The sequence below is a fragment of the Aquarana catesbeiana genome, linkage group LG06, assembly GCF_042186555.1.
Source record: "Aquarana catesbeiana isolate 2022-GZ linkage group LG06, ASM4218655v1, whole genome shotgun sequence".
NCBI lineage: Eukaryota > Metazoa > Chordata > Amphibia > Anura > Ranidae > Aquarana > Aquarana catesbeiana.
Genome location: NC_133329.1, coordinates 326,203,085 through 326,218,980, shown reverse-complemented (window position 1 = coordinate 326,218,980; position 15,896 = coordinate 326,203,085). Strand labels below are relative to the sequence as shown.

Here is a 15,896-nt window from a genome sequence, read left to right as displayed (position 1 = left end):
AGGTTTCACAGTAAGCCTGGATTTTCCTCGCCAATGACTAGGAATTTCATGTGCCAGTGGTGCATTACGGGAAGGGGTATAAATGTTTGGGGCTGGTTGATGCAAGCTCTCTTCCCCCCAGGCTCTAGCCTGTGGAGGGTGTATGTGCTGGAGCTGCTTCTTTAGGCCCATCTGCCTAAAGGGGCCTGAAGGTGATGAGGCCTGGTGCATGAAAGCAAATGGATTTGAGCTGTCCTTCTCTGAGTGCGGGATGGAGTCCTATGGCGGCTGGTTGACATCGCCTGAAGAAGAAGGATGCTGTTGCTACCAGTGATGTCTGCTAAAGAGTTCTAACACAGGAGTGTTGGTCTCAACTTAGTTGTCCTTTTCCTGTGCAGAGATGCATGAAGTACTGGAGTTCTGCTTTAACCACTTCAGCTCCGGAAGGTTTACCCTCCTTCATGACCAGGCCATTTCTTGCGATATGGCACTGCATTACGTTAACTGACAATTGCGCGGTCGTGCAATGCTGTACCCAAGTAAAATTAAAATGCAATGTTCCCCAAGCACACATTTAAAAAAAACATCTGTTTGCTGTATATTTATGATGTGACCACGGAATAAAGCTTTTGACCCTTTTGAGGAATCCTAGGTGTGCTGATGACATTTCTTCACTTCAAATAAAATTGATGCCCGTTTTTTCCTAAAATAGAACTTTTTATTTTTTGCTCTATAAACAAAAAAAAGCCGACTATTTTGAAAAAATATATATATATATATATTTTTACTTTCTGCTATAAAACATTCCCAATAAGAAAATGTAAAAAAATCTAATTTCTTCATCAATTTAGGCCAATATGTATTCTGCTACATATTCTTGGTAAAAAAAAATCCAAGTAAGCATATATTGATTGGTTTGCGCAAATGTTATAGTGTCTAAAAACTTTGGGATATATTTATGTCATTTTTATTTAAAAAAATTTTTTTTTTAACTAATAATGGCTGTGACCAGCAATTTTTAGCGGCACTGCGACATTGCGTCGGACAAATCTGACACTTTGTGACACTTTTTGGGGACCAGTGACACTAATACAGTGATCAACACTGACCCCACTGTAGCACTGACCCTCGAAGGAGCTGCTGATTTAAATTGGGTTGTTGCCGTCACCCCTTACCTGTAGAGTCTACATTGGGCCTTGCGCCCACCAATGTATGCACCAGTCACTTAGTTCTTTTTCCAATGCTTTATTACAAGACAACTTGAAAGAAGTAGCAGTAAAGAGGTTGAAGGGGAGTTGCAGATACCGTTTTGTAGCAGATCACTTACAGACTTCAGAATAGAGGACAAAACACAGCTTTCTCTCTGTAAATCTTGTATGGCTGGGTAGATCTCTGCCACAGACCTAGCAAGCTACAAGATGTCTGGACAAGCCTCTCTCACAGGCTTAGCAGCCAGCATTCGCCTGGATAAGTCTCTCTCACAAACTTAGCAGCCAGACAGTTAGTTACCTTGATTGAATTGTAGAACAGCTTCTTCACAGTACCAGAACCTTTAAGCCGACCCAGCGGTACTGTGAAGGTAGGTTAGAGATAGGTGCATCCTCCAAGTAAATTACCAGGCCCTTCTGAGAGACCAGCCTTCATCCTGGCTCTCTCCAGCAAGGGTCCTCCTGTGGATTTCCTCAGCTTGGCTCAGCTTCTTCCTAGCAGGCAAGACAGCCTAAGGACCACCTCTGCAGTAGTAGGCCCCAGACAGGCTTCTGGGTCTACTTGCATAGCTGCAGTGACGTAGCCTCCAGGCCTGGAGGGCCACGAGGTCAGGACTCCCCTAAGCACATGGCATCTGTCCCATAAATACTCTCTCCCAGAATGCACAGCAGCAGAAACCTCCTGGGGGTTGTTTATGAAAGAAGAATATTCATTAAAGTTGTTATTCGCACACTGTCCCATGGCATCAGTGACACCTACTGGCAACAGTGGGAACTGAACAACCAAGTCGATTCATAACAGATCCAGTAAACTATATACATTCAATCTGAGCTGTTTACAGCTCAGCCAAAAACTAAATTTACATGCAAACGCCTGTTCAACAGGAGCAGGGCGCTACACCTGTAAAGTGGCACATTTTCCCCGTGTTTAGAACAGTCCCTGCACAAAATGACATTTCTAAAGGAATAAAAGTCATTGAAAACTGCTTGCGGCTATAATGTAATGTCGGGTCCTGGCAATATAGATGAAAATCATTGAGAAAAACGGCATCCCCCAGCCCATTACCAGGCCCTTTTGGTCCGGTATGGATATTAAGGGGAACCCCGCCCCACCCAGATTACAAAAAAAAAAAAGGTGTGGGGCCCCCAGGCCCCATGTACTCTGAACAGCAGTATACAGAGGGTCTCCGGGTTACAAACAAGATAGGGACTGTATATTTGTTCTTAAGTTGAATCTGTTTGTAATTTGGAACAGGTACATTTTTAAAGTGTTGCTCCAGCTAAAAAAAATCTATTTTTAAGCTTTTTGGATAGCATAGGGAAGGGTTATCACCCCTGTAACATTTGTTTTGCTGTCTGTGCCCCTGTTCAGAAGATTTCACCTCTCTTTCTGTCCCAATGACAGTTGGATTTTGAAAATCTTGAGTTATTAGGGAAACTAGGATTGGTGATAAAGCATCATTGGGGAGACATCTTTTTCCCATATTAACTCTTACAGGAGAAAATTTTGCCTTCCTAGTGGTATATTTCCTCTCACTTCCTGTTGTCTCCCTCTGTTTGTAAGTAGGAGTCGTTTGTAAGTCGGATGTTTGAATTTAGGGGACCTCCTGTATATACTAAAGGGCCTGCCCTATACACTCTATGGAAAATTGGGCCTTAAGTGTTGGTGGTACCAGAACACTGTAAGCCCTCACAGTTACTCTTGGTAGGCGCTGGAACGAGCCCTGCTGTGAAATATTATATCAAGAATTGTAATTACATGCCCCTGTTAAACAGGGGCAGAATAATTGGGCCTTAGGCGGCGGTGGTGGTACAACACTGTACAGCCTCACAGATACTTTTGTTGAGCACCGGAACGGGCCCTGCTGTGAAATATTAGATCAAAAATTGTAATTACGAGCCCCTGTTAAACAGGGGCAGAAAAATTGGGCCTTAGGCGGTGGTGGTGGTGGCACAACACTGTAAAGCCTCACAGATACTCTTGTTGAGCCTAGGAACGGGCCCTGCTGTGAAATATTAGATCAAAAAATGTCATTACACACCCCTGTTAAACAGGGGCAGAAAAATTGGGCCTTAGGCAGTGGGGGTGGTGCCACAACACTGCAACCCCTCACAGATTCTCTTGTTGCACGCAGGAATGAGCCCTGCTTTGAAATATTAGAGCAAAAATTGTAATTGCACATCCCTGTTAAACAGGGGCAGAAAAATTGGGCCTTAGGCAGTGGTGCCACAACACTGTAACCCCTCACAGATACTCTTGTTGAGCGCAGGAACGAGCCCTGCTGTTAAATATTTGATCAAAAATTGTAATTACACGCCCCTGTTAAACAGGGGCAGAAAAATTGGGCCTTAGGCAGTGGTGGTGATGCCCTGAACCAAAAATATTCTTAGAAGCTATCATCATGAAGATTGAGGAGGAATAGAATAGTCACTCAGCATAATAGGATAGTCATTCAGCATATGCAGTCTTCAAGGGATCCCACATCCATAGAAAAATCAATAGGTTACATCAGCATCAGGTGCTTAGTAGTTGGTGATCCAAGGCTGATTCATTTTTATGAATGTGAGCCGATCAACAGAGTCTGTGAACAGGCGCACTCTGTGATCGGTTACAAAGCCTCCAGCAGCACTGAATGTGCGTTCAGAAAGAACGCTGGATGCAGGACAGGCCAGTAGCTCAATTGCATATTGAGCAAGCTCTGGCCAGTGGACCATCCTCAAGACCCAGTAACCCAGTGGATGTTCTGTTGGAAAGGTCTCCAAGTCTGATCTTGCCCCTAGATATTCTTGCACCGTGTAATTCAGGCGCTGGTTGCTGGAACCGATCAGACCTTGGCGCTGAGGACTGAAGAATTGTCTGAAGGCATCGGTCAGCCACCTTCTCCACTGCTCTTTCTGTGACTGAACGAAGCCTCAGCAACACGTTGTCTAGCACCAGGAAATTGTAACCTCCCAGGCTCTGGAAATGCATTGCACAAACCTTTCTGCAAGGCCTCCCGAAGATGTTTCATCCTCTGCTCCCTCTGCAAAAGCTGGATAAGTTCTGCAACCTTACCCTTGTAACATTGATCAAGAAGGGTTGCCAGCCAGTAATGGTCCCTCTCCTTGATACCAGGAATCCTAGGGTCCTTTCACAGGCTTTGCAGGATCACGGAGGCTATGCAGTGTAAGTTTGATCCTGAGTCCTCTGTGTCACTAAAGATCAGATGATCCTCAACCACCTCCTCCCAGCCATGTACAACTCCATGGGTTTCTGGGGACTGAAAACGATCCCCTGCAGACTGCTGCTGATGCTGAGTGTTATCCTCCACCTCCATGCTGACACAATCCTCCTCCTCTTCTTCCTGTGTGATTGGCAGGCCCGCAGAAATACGATCTGGATAAAGGTAAGGAAGTTCTCCTCTTCCTCCCGCTGTTCTGCCTCAAGTGCCCTGTCCATCATTCCACGAAGTGTGTGCTCCAACAGGAAGACAAGAGGGACAGTATCACTGATGCATGCACTGTCACTGCTCACCATCCTCGTGGCCTCCTCAAATGGTCACAGGACAGTGCATGCATCCTTGATCAGTAGCCACTGGCGTGGCAAAAAAAGTCAAGCTCCTCTGACCTTGTCCTGGTGCCATACTCACACTCATTGATGACACTCTGCTGCGTGTGCAGCTGCTGCAGCATTGCCAATGTTGAGTTCCACCTGATGGGCATGTCATAAATGAGGCGGTTCTTGGGAAGGTTGCATTCTCTTTGAATGTCAGTCAGCCGAGCACTGGCATTATATGACCGGCGGAAATGACCACAGACTTTCCTGGCTTGACTCAGGAGATCCTGTAAGCCCGGGTACCTGCTCAAGAACCGCTGCACCACCAAATTCAGGACGTGTGCCAAACGGGGAACATGGGTCAAGTGTCACTGTCGGAGGGCAGAGAGGAGGTTGGTGCTATTGTCGCATACAACCATTCCTGGCTGAAGCTGGTGTGGCGGCAACCACCTTTGAGACTGCCCCTGCAGAGCTGCCAGAATCTCTGCCCCAGTGTGGCGCCTGTCCCCTAAACAGACCAATTCAAGCACCGCATGGCATCTTTTTGCCTGAGTGCTTGCGTAGCCCCTTGAATGCCTACAGAGCACCGCTGGTTCAGAGGACAAATCTGCAGAGGAAGAGGCCATAGAGGAAAAAAGAAGAGGAGGGGGTGGAGGAAAGAGCTGTGGCAGAATCACCACTACTAGCATTTTGGAGGCGTGGTGGCGGAACAAGCTCCAACAATACTGAACCCTGTCCTGTATCCTTCCCAGCTGCCAGCAGAGTTACCCAATGCACCGTCCCTGTCCATGCCTGCTGGACCATGAGTCAGCAGTAATATGCACCTTACTGCTGACCGCCCTGTCCAACGAGGCCAAGACATTGCCTTCCACACGCTGGTAGAGCCAGAATGGCCTTTCGTGAAAAGAAATGGAGTTTGGGAACCTGCCACTGAGGTACCACAGATTCCACAAATTCACGAAAGGGGGCAGAGTCTACCAGCTGAAAAGGCAGCAGTTGCAGTGTTAGCAATTTGGCCAAGCTAGCATTCAGACGCTGAGCATGTAGATGGCTGGGACCAAATTTCTTTCGACGGTTTAGCAACTGGGGTAGGGAAATTTGCCTGCTAAAATTGGATGTTGGTGTACCCCTAGCAGATTGTCCGCAAGTACGTGGGACACCTATTTCTATACCTTCATTCCTCTCAGTGCAGGTTTCTGAGAGGACTGGAGGTATAGTGGGGTTGGAGATCCCAGTTGATGAGGAGCAAGGAGAGGTCCGCCTTGTTCTTTGATGTGGGTCTTTTAAGTGCTGTTGCCAATGGACTGCATGGGAGGTCGTCATATGTCTGGTCATGTGGGCATGTGGTGCCCAAGCGGCTGCTGTTTTGGCCACTCTTGATACGCTTCAGACATATGTTGCAAATAGCAACGGTGCGATCTGCTGCACACGTGTCATAAAAGGCCCACACCAAAGAACTTTTCAAAATATGCAGGGAGTCAGCAACGCCCTGCACCTGCTTAGCTCTGCGGTGTGTTTCAGTAGGGTGGCTGCCCTTAAGCTGCCCTCTGGAGGGCATCCTGCCTCATTGGAGATGTGCCTCCTCCTCCTTCTCCTCCTGTCTTCTATCAGGCACTCAAGTAGAGTCAGTGACCTCATCATCCCCTCCCTCCCCGTCATTGGAGCAAACTTGGCAGTATGCTGCAGCTGGGGGAACATGACTGCCAGTTTCTTGACCTTCTTGGGCACCTCCTCTCTCTAGGCTCACGTTACTCCCTTCCTCAACCTGGGTACCATCATCGGAGCCTTCAAATCGCTGCGCATCCTCCCGCAGCATGTACCCGACACTGTGGTCGAATAGTTCAGGGGACTCCTCCGTGCATGATGGTGGGGCTAGGGAAGGAGTGACTGTTGACATGGAGCCAATGGAATAGGCTGCTTTGGCAGCTGCATTCGCAGGCAAACTACTCTGAACCTTGAGTGACAGAGGATGAGGAGGATGAGGACGGCTTTGTTATCCATTCCACCAACTCTTCTGCATGTTGTGGCTCAATAACACGGCCAGCTGCAGAAAAAAAGGACAAGCGTGCCCCAGGGCCACGTGCTGAGGATGCACCATGTCCACGACCAGCACTGTCGACTGTAGAAACAGAGCCTGCTTGCCCTCTTTTAGAGTGAGCATCTGCCTCTCCTTGGTGGCCTTCCGGACATGCTGTAAATTTTGTTTAGCAAAACCACACTACACTGTATGGTGTACTGTGTACACCACCAGAAAAGTAGTAGCAACTGCACTAGGGGTGAACAGTATTATGTACACCACCAGAAGTCTAATAGCAACTATGGGTGCACTGTATGTACTGTGTACACCACCAGAAAAGTAGTAGCAACTGCACCAGGGGTGCACGGTACTGTGTACACCAACAGAAGTTTAATAACTATAGGTGCACTGTATGTATTGTGTACACCACCAGAAAAGTAATAACAACTGCACTAGGGGTGCATGGTACTGTGTACACCAACAGAAGTGTAATAACAACTATGGGTGCACTGTATGCATTGTGTACTGTGCACACCACCAGAAAAGTAGTAGCAACTGCACCATGGGTGCACGGTACTGTGTACACCAACAGAAGTGTAATAACAACTATGGGTGCACTGTATGTATTGTGTACTGTGTACACCGCCAGAAAAGTAGTAGCAACTGCACTAGGGGTGCACAGTACTGTGTACACCAACAGAAGTGTAATAACAACTATGGGTGCACTGTATGTATTGTGTACACCGCCAGAAAAATTTTACCTGTAAAATCCTTTTATTTTGAAGTTCATTACGGGACACAGAGCCATAGTAATTGCTATGTGGGTTATAGTCCACCTTCAGGTGCTGGACACTGGCACACCCTAAACAGGAAGTTGCCTCCCTATATAACCCCTCCCATACCGTGAGCATCTCAGTTTTGTAGCAAAGCAATACACGTGTATACTAGAAAGAGGGGCGGGACCTATGTGTCCCATGATGTACTTCAAAAGAAAAAGATTTTACAGGTAAGCTGTTAGAAAAAATCCTATTTTCTTTAATCATACATCACGGGACACAGAGCCATAGAAATTACTATGTGGGATGTCCCAGAGCAATGCCAACTGAACGGAGGGAGACACTAAAAAAGTAGGGCACCATGAGATCAGAGGACTTATACTGCTGCCTGCAGTACACTGCGCCCAAAGGCGACATCCTCATGCCTTTTACATCCACCTGATAGAATCTGGTAAATGTATGGATTGAAGATCAAGTTGCAGCCTTGCAGATTTGAGCCATGGAGGCTTGGTGATGCGCTGCCCATGAAGCACTAGCAGTCCTAGAGGAGTGCGTTTTGATTTGAGATGGTAGAAACTACCTCTTTAAACCATAATCTAGAACGATTACTTGTCGAATCCATTTAGAATAGTAAATTTCCATGCTGCCTGTCCTCTTTTAGGACCTTCAGGCAATATGAACAAAACATCCGTTTTCCGAATCTGAGCAGTCGTCTTTAAGTAGACTACTCTCACCACATCAAGAGAATGTAGTGACTTTTCTTCCATAGAACAGGGTTCTGGAAAAAATGAAGATAGAACAATATCCTGTTTTAGATAAAAACCTGATACTACCTTCGGTAAAAAGTTAGGATGAGGACACAATACTACCTTATCCTTGAGAACAATAATAATATGGCTCTTTACAAGAAAAAGCAGCCAATTCTGATACCCTTCTTGCAGCAGATATGGTTACCAAAAAAAAAATGGTTTCCTTGTCAAAAAAGGACCAAGGGAATATGTCGTTCCGGTCCAAAAAAAGGCTGTTTTGTAATACCGCCAAAACTAAATTCATGTCCTAAGGGTTCAGGGGTGACATAACCGGGGATTAAGCCGTGTTACCCCCTGAATAAAGTTACGAACCAACGAAATCGAAGCAAGTGGATGTTGAAATAATACCAATAAGGACAAGACCTGTCCTTAGAAAGCACTTAAGGCCAGCTTTATTTCTCACCCCATCTGCAGAAAGTCAAGGATTCTACCTTTGACCTATTTCCTGGGGTGCAAACCTTGGTTTCACACCAGGAGACATATGCTTCCCAAACTCCATAATATATAATTATGGAGGCCGGCTCCCTTGCATTAACCAAGATAAAAACCACTGAACCTGACAGCCCACGTTTCTTCAGAGTGTGGGTCTTAATAGCCAAACCGTTACATTTAGCGTCTGTAAAGTAGGATGGAATACCGGACCTTACGAAAGAAGGTCTGACCATGGCAGTAGGGTCCATGGGTCCCCTAATGTCATCTTTACGATCCCTGCACACCAAGATTTCCTGGGCCCCACTGGGGGCCACAAGAATCACCGACTTCCCTTGCTGCATGATCCTGCGAAGAAGTCGTGGACGCAGGCAGAATAGGAGGGAATGCATAAATCAGTGAGAACCGATTCCACGGGAATAGCAAGGCATCTGTTCTGCATGCTAACGGATCCTTTGTTTTTGACACAAAATTGTCGATTTCTTTGTTGAACTTGGACCTAAACAGATCTATGTCTGGGATCCCCCATCTTTGACATATTGACAGGAAGATATCAGGGTGAACTGCTGGCGACTCAAGTAGTCCGCCTGCCAATTTTCTATTCCTAGAATGAAGACTGCCAATAGGCAAAGTACATTGTTTTCTGCCCAAGATAGGATATGATTCACCTATCTCTGGGCCGCACAACTTCTTGTGCCCCCTTGGTGATTAATATAGGCTATTGCTGTGGCATAGTTGGATGGAATCCTGGCAGGACAATACCGTAAACTGAACATTCAGGCCCTCAGAACCAAGTGCTCTGCCTGAATTTCTAGAATGATAAGGGGCAAAGCCATTTCTGATCTGGGCCACTTCCGTGGTAACTGAAGGAAGGACTTTCCCCTTTGCAGATTTTTGGATATTAACCATAAACTGAGGCTCCGGCGTACCCAGCCTACAGTACCTGGTATTTCCAGGTGGTCCATTCGGGTACTAACCAGGCCCAACCCTGCTTAGCCTCCAAGATCAGACGAGATCAGGTGCTTTCAGGGGGATGTGGCCAGGGGCTTTGGAGTCAGACACATTGGGAATCTAGAGCTTAAACTCTGATCTTTGCCTGGGGCAAGAATACCCTTTTCTGGGTGTACCTATGATCAGACCCAAGTATCTTAGCCCTTTTCATGGTTTTAAAGAAGATTTCTCCTAGGCTGAGAATCCGACCTAGATATTACAGGTAGTTGAATGTGGTGACCATACTTTGGTCTAAGCGGGCTACCGACTGGACTATCAAGAACAGATCGTCCAGATAAATCATAATCGTTATACCTTGGGCCCTTAATCTGGCTATAAGAGGATCCAGAACCTTTGTAAACACTCAAGGTGCAGTAGATAGACCGGAAAGCAGAGCTACACACTGAAAATAAAGATTTTACACCTTGAAAAGTAGATATTACTAGTGAGCGAGGAAATAGGCATATGGAGGTATGCATCTTTGACATCGATTGATGCCAAAAGTTCTCCTCCTTGTAGGATGGAGATAACTGATTGGATTGACTCCATGCGAAAAAAGAGTGGTTATATTCAGGAATTGAATTTAGATTTTTGAGATCCAGAATGTTTATTTGGATTTAATCAAACCCCAACCTCTGCTCTTACATGGGGGCCACTATGATCTTTTTTTTGCCAAAAGATAGTCCAATGCTTGAGAGAAAGACTTCTTTTTCTCTGGATCCTTTGGAATGCTTGATCTGAGAAAACGAGGAGACGGGAACTCTTGGAACTCCAGTTTGTACCTTGGAGCTTTTGAGGAAGTCCCCCATTCGTCTTGACACTCTTCCTGCCAGATCCTTGATAACTGCAGAAGAATGCCCCCTATTGAGCGAGCGGGGGCACCTCCTCATACTTGTAGGTTTCCTCCCCCAAGACCTCTTTTGACCCTGAGGATTACCTTTTGAATCTGACGGCGGGAGCCGTCGTGACTGCCTGGAGCCTGATGCCCCTGGCACAGAAGGAGCTTTAAAATGAAAATACATTTACTCCTTTTTTAAAATTGCAAAAGGGGTACTTTTTCCACTAGAATTTTTTTGGATGTATTATCCAAAAAATCCCCAAACAGCTGTTTCACCGCAAAAAGGAAGACTAGCCAGGAGCTTCTGCATGGTGCTTAGCGAAGGGCGCAAAGTCTGAAGGATATAATCTCTCATAGCAACTATTGCAAACATAAAGCTGCCAGATCCTGGGCCTGCTGAGCAGGATAACTTTGAACACCTGTTTAAACTGGTCTCTCAACGATTAAGCAATTACTGTCAGCACAGGCTGAGACACTCAATCTGCCAGAGAAAAAAGTGTTTTTTTTTTGTTTTTGTTTGTTTTTTAATAGGAATTCCAACTTTTTATCCGTTGGATCCCTAAGCATTTGAGCATTGTCTGCCAGACAATTCAAAATCTTATTAACAGAGGATATAGCAGCGTTAATTGCTGGTATACCCTACTTAGTGAATCTCCTCCACCATAGGATAAAGTGAGAAAACTTAGGAGGGAAAATAATGCTTATCTGGGTGATCCTCTCAGATACAAAAAAGGCTTTTCCAGCAATGAATGGACAGGAAAAGGCATGCACAGCTTGAGGAGGCTTTAGCGAACCCAAACACTCAGTTAAGGGTACATAAATGTGGAGCAGACCATTCAGCAAGAAATTGCACCATCAATTTAAAGATTCTCCTGCATTTGACACTTCAGAAGAGGAGTCAATAGCCTCACCACGGTCCCTTGAGGGAATTCGTCTTCTCCCTCCCCTAGTTCCTCAGTTTGAGGGTCCTGAGCAATGGAAGAGAATCTGTCGCATTTTGACCCACACTGGGATGAGATTAAAGTCGCTAAACTTTTTTTTTTTTTTTTTTTTCAAAAAACCTATCAGGGCTGAGGAAAAAAGATCTTTTTAGTAAAATAAACAGGGGCTGCAGTGTTGAAAAAAGTTTTATGGCCCCCGATGCTCACTCTGACCAGTATATAAGTGATTTCGCGCAAAACACCAAAAGTATTACAAAGTGCCAATACCCATTAATTCCTAAACATGACCTTGTTAAAACAATAATAAGTGCCAGTGAAGTTTAAAGGTAAATGAATCCAAAAAAAATTTGTAAAAAATGGTGAAAAATAATTAAGTGGTGATTGTGGGAAAAATAACGTGACTTGGAAACTCAATACTCCACAAATGGTAAATATGAAAAAAGTTCAATATCCAAATTTAAATCTTCAGTGTGCAAAACATCTTCAGTGCTCTTATAAAGGAAAAGTCCATAGATGTTTGGTTAAGCAAAAAATAGAATGGCCGCTCACTCTGACCAGCCACCCCCTCTCGGGGGAGGATGCCATTTGTAGAGATGAGTAGGCTTTCCAGAGCTAGAGGGAGACCCTTTTAGCTCTTTTTTGGGGGTGTTTCAACTCCCCTTCTGACCTTAGCCCGATGCACAAAGCAGAGGTACTAACAGAAGAAATTGCATCCACTGCTTCAGCAATAGTCCAGCTACTGCCGCTGCTATTAATGCTCAGTCTGATGCAAATAGTAAATGTGTCAAATAGGAAATGCCTGTATCACCAAAAGCTCTTTCATGCTCCTCTTTGCTCTTATGTATCTCTGACAATTTTGCAGCCAGCACAAATGGAGTTTTATGTTTTATTTTTAAAACACACTCCTGCGTTGGAGGATCCCAATGCCGCGCTAAGCCCCGCTCCCACTCGCATCGCCCCCCCCCCCCTTCTCTTTAAAAAAAAAAAGAGTTTTACCGCGCAAACACTGGCCTCCGATCTGACAGGATCGGCTTGTGAGTGAGGGATGGATGCCAATCGTTTTTAGTTCTCCCTTATACTCAGCCTCATGAAGAGGGGAAGAGTTCAGCCCAGGTGGGGGTGTCTGGAGGAAGCAAAACCCCCCAAACTTGCTGCTAGCTGGAGGAAAAAGAAAAGTCTGCTGCTTCTGTGACACAGCGTGATCTCTGAGCAAAGCATGAGAAGGTACGTGCTCCATACAGCCCCCAGTGGTGACACTTAGGCATGACAACATTTACTTTAAAGGAGACATGTCATAAGAAAATTTAAAAAGTCCTTAGAAAACTCCATTTACCTTTTCTGCCGCAGGGTTTTCTGTGGTAAAACCAACAGACCCAATCTTCCACCTTCACAGTGGGTTCCGTTAACAAACCTTCAGGAATCGGTACACCACCAGAAGTCTAATAGCAACTATGGGTGCACTGTATGTATTGTGTACTGTGTACACCACCAGAAAAGTAGTAGCAACTGCACTAGGGGTGCACGGTATTGTGTACACCACCAGAAGTCTAATAGCAACTATGGGTGTACTGTATGTATTGTCTACTGTGTACACCACCAGAAAAGTAGTAGCAACTGCACTAGGGGGTGCACGGTACTGTGTACACCAACAGAAGTGTAATAACAACTATGGGTGCACTGTGTACTGTGGACACCGCCTGAAGTATATTAGAAAAAGTACACCATGAACAACCTGGAGAGATATATAGGCTACACTTGATGCAGTGGATATATATATTATATATAATATATATATATATATGACTGTCTGTATAAATATATAGTAAATACACTGCAGCTAACTGAATAACCTGCCTGCCTGCTCAATCTAAATGACACACTCTCACCGTCCACGCCAACAACACACTACACGGGGCCGACGTGCAGGCAGCCTTTTATAGTGTGGGGCGTGGACTTAGTGACCCTGAGCCATGATTGGTCAAAGGCACCCTGCCTTTGGCCAATTATGGCTCTCTTAGCTGAGGGCGCTGGGATTGGCCAAAGCATGCAGGTCATGGTGCATGCTTTGGCCAATCATCATACAGCAATGCACTGCACTCCCGCAGTGCATTATGGGGCGTTACGCAGCGCGCGAATACCTCATAATGTTCGGTTTTCGACGAACGGGGGAACAGCCAATGTTCGAGTCGAACTCATGTTTGACTCGAACATAAAGCTCATCCCTACTCACTATGCCCAATGTCAGTCCACCCTGTCTTTGGGGGTACCCCCCACACTCCAAAGGCTCAGGGGGCTGCTACATGTCTGTATAGTGAGCCCCTCTTGGATTTCTATTAATGCATTTATTCTAAAATTCCATTAGGTACCCTTATTTAAAACCTATTTGCCAAAATAAAAATGATCAATTAGTTTTGGACCTGAATTTATAATAGCTTGGCATTCTGTTTAATCATACCATTATTTTAATTGTTTTGACTCTCGAAATAACAGTTTTATATTCTCTTGTTTTCTGTACATTAGAGCCTTCTATGGGTCACAAGTGGTCATGTCATAAAAATCCTTGCAGTGTAAATGTTTTTTCTATCTCTCAGCATTTCATGCTAAAATTAGAGAAGACCGTAAATAGGAAATCTGAGGAATTTCATTTAATCCCTTAGTTCTTATTAAAGCTTAAAAATGAATTAAAGTGCAAGTTCAAATATGATATGTGGGAGCCAGTGTTATTAAAGGAAATATTGTGACTCATGCGATGTGCTTTACATATGATAAGTAATAACAGATAGCTTCTTGTTTGATTGAAAAATATAACAGTGATAGAGCCAGGGCCGTCCCAAGACATTGTGCTGTCTGGGACCAAGAATGTAATGCTGCCCCCCCCCCCCCAAAAAAAAATCACAGCCACCAAAAGGCCCCCACATTCATTATTTTATATCATGATAACTAAAGGGGACCAGTTATGGTGGTCTACATGTATAGGAGTATAAAGAGGACCCTTTATGGCTTTATACATGTATATAGGAGTATTAAGAGGACCTGTTATGGCTCTCTACATGTATATAGGGGTATAAAGGGGACAGATCATGGCGATCTACATGTAAAGGAGTATAAAGAGGACCTGTCATGGCTCTATACATGTATAGGACTATAAAGAGGACATGTCATGGCTTTATACATGTATATGGAAGTATAAAGGGGACCTGTCATGGCTCTATACATGTATGTAGGAGTATAAAAAGGACCGGTGATGGCTCTATACATGTATATAGGAGTATAAAGGGGACCTGTCATGGCTCTATACATGTATGTAGAAGTATAAAGAGGACCTGTCATGGCTCTATACATGTATGTAGGAGTATAAAGAGGACCTGTTATGGCTCTATACATGTGTATAGAAGTATAAAGAGGACCTGTTATGGCTTTATACATGTATATAGAAGTATAAAGGGGACCGGTCATGGTTGTTTACATGTATAGGAGTATAAAGAGGACCTGTCAGGGCTCTATACATGTGTATAGGAGTGTAAAAGGACATGTCATGGCTCTATACATGTATGTAGGAATATAAAGAGGACATGTCATGGCTCTATATAGGAGTATAAGGAGGACCTGTCATGGCTCTAGACATGTATATAGGAATATAAGGAGGACCGATCATGGCGGTCTTTATGTATATAGGAGTATAAAGAGGACCTCTCATGGCACTATACATGTATATAGGAGTATAAAGAGGACCTATTTTAGCTCTATACATGTGTATAGGAATATAAATGGGACCTGTCATGGCTCTATACATGTATAAAGAAGTATAAAGAGGACCTGTCATGGCTCTATATATGTATGTAGGAGTATAAAGAGGACCTGTCATGGCTCTATACATGTATGTAGGAATATAAAGATGACCTGTCATGGCTCTATACATGTATATAGAAGTATAAAGAGGGCATGTCATTGCTCTATACATGTATGTAGGAGTATAAAGAGGACCTGTCATGACTCTATGTATGTATATAGAAGTATAAAGAGGACCTGTCATGGCTCTATACATGTGTAAAGGAGTATAAAGGGGACCTGTCATGGCTCTATACATGTATATAGAAGTATAAAGAGGACCTGTTATGGCTCTACACATGTATATAGGAGTATAAAGAGGACCTGTTATGGCTCTATTCATAACGCAGCACAGTAATTGTGAATATAACCTTTAATGTAGTTGTAAATACAAACAGTGTAGGTACCTAAATTTAATCTGTTATCTTTTGCAGGCCATGTACAGTAGAGCTGGAGTGTGGAAGGAAAAAGCGATACAAAGAGACAATCAGTAAATATGCTGACAAGAAGCATGCTGATAGAAGGAGAAAGCAGAATGAGGTGTCA

The 15,896-nt window shown here is 44.5% G+C and overlaps 1 pseudogene; it reads right to left on the bottom strand.

Annotated features, from left to right (window-relative positions):
• Positions 1–9,684: 9,684 nt before the first annotated feature.
• LOC141101975 (5S ribosomal RNA) lies at positions 9,685–9,800 on the bottom strand (annotated as a pseudogene).
• Positions 9,801–15,896: the final 6,096 nt, after the last annotated feature.